The sequence below is a fragment of the Myotis lucifugus genome, unplaced genomic scaffold (genome assembly GCF_000147115.1).
Source record: "Myotis lucifugus unplaced genomic scaffold, Myoluc2.0 scaffold_558, whole genome shotgun sequence".
Lineage (NCBI taxonomy): Eukaryota > Metazoa > Chordata > Mammalia > Chiroptera > Vespertilionidae > Myotis > Myotis lucifugus.
This window is the reverse complement of record NW_005871606.1, coordinates 192,506-194,113: the sequence shown is the minus strand read 5'-3', so window position 1 is coordinate 194,113 and position 1,608 is coordinate 192,506. Positions and strand designations below refer to the sequence as shown.

General features: G+C 47.0%; 1 protein-coding gene across 1 annotated transcript in view; it reads left to right on the top strand.

Annotated features, from left to right (window-relative positions):
- Positions 1 to 1,608, top strand: part of EIF4E3 (eukaryotic translation initiation factor 4E family member 3) — a 27,302-nt gene that overhangs the window by 2,432 nt on the left and 23,262 nt on the right. The gene's annotated exons all lie outside the window — the stretch shown is intronic.

Below are 1,608 nucleotides of genomic sequence, written 5' to 3'. Positions count from 1 at the left end.
GGGGGGGGGCGGGGGGGGGCAGTATCAAGAGAGTTTCTCTTTAAACAGGTCAAAAATCAGTCTACTTACAAGAGTAACATTTTTAAGAATGGTCTAAGATAATACTACATAACACACAACTTTTAAAGAATATTTTGTATCTTTTTAAATTTTTTTTTATTGATTTCAGAGAGGAAGGGAGAGAGAGAGAGAAAAAAAAAACACCAATGATGAGAGAGAACCATTGATTGGCTGCCTCCTGCACGCCCCACACTGGGGATCGAGCCCGCAAGCCGGGCATGTGCCCTGACCTGGAATCAAACCATGACCTCCTGGTTCATAGGTCGACACTCAACCACTGAGCCACCCGGATAGGGCTATTTTTGTATCTTTTTAAGATAAGAACATGGTAACTTTAGTGAAGACAAACTATTGCTTTCCTATTATGTATTTGCACATTTTTGTTCTCTGAAAGCCAGAAGTCAAGTGAAATGTACTGTTATTGTCACATGTGGAAATCTTTAATAAAAGTGGCTCTATTAGTTTAGAGATTATAATCAGTTCCAACGCTGCTCACATGAATTCATTTCCCTGGTCGGCCATCCCGTGGCTTGTATTGGACTTTCTCCACTTCTTTGGGAACCTGTTGCATTTATGTAGGCGGCCCCTTCCTCTTGGGGGTATGAACACATTGAGTTCTAGGGGTTCATTTATCACTTTTCCCCAGAGAAACAATTCTGGAGAGAGTGGGGAAGTTCTTAGCTGATACCTGCCGTCAGAGACATCATCCACAGGCCTCCCTCCCATGGCTTCAGACTCTCCTTTGGCACCTGCCTCCCGGCCTGTCCTACCATCCAGCGCTGTGTGATGAGGACGAGAGAGAAGCCTCCCTTCATATATCCACAGGCTGTTCTGAGGATAAATGAGAGCCATGGATGTAGAACACCAGCACATAAGTGCTTAATAAAGGTTAGCTTCTAACATTGATATTTCATGCTCCCAAACTACAGCCCCTCCCCCCCTCCCCTCACACACCCACCCACAGCCCCTGGAGCAGCTTATCTGAACTCGGGGTGCGAGGCCAGCAACCTCGTTCATTCCCCTTGTCCCCCGAGGATGAACTGGAGAGCCGCTCAGTGGACTTCCTTGCATTTCCAGTAGTGAACTCCAGTGTGACCCTATTTGTGTTCTGTTGTGTGGGCGTTTTCAGGTAGACTGTGGCTAAGGATTTCAGCATTTGGGAGGTAATTTTGTTTGAGGGTATAGCCTGAAGAGTTTTCCTTCCATTTTCTGGATATTTAAAACCCTGCCCTTTCTTGATTCTTAGAGGCCACTCTTAGTTGTGTGTCTCTGCTTTGTTTTCATCTCATGGTTACCCCTTTCCTCTGCGTTTTATCCACGGTCCTTAGTCCTCTTCTTGTCTCTGTCCACACGGTGAGCTCATCCGGTCACAAGGCGTTGTGCACTGTGGTTCCCCACACTGGGCACTGCTGCGTCTGTGTGGCGTCTCACACACATCCCAGCAGTGTGTGCCCGGCCACCTCCTTCCATCTGTCCATCTCAGATCACAGCAGTTAACAGAGCTCCTTCGTTACATCTGTCCCACCCAGAAACCTTGGAGTTATCTGT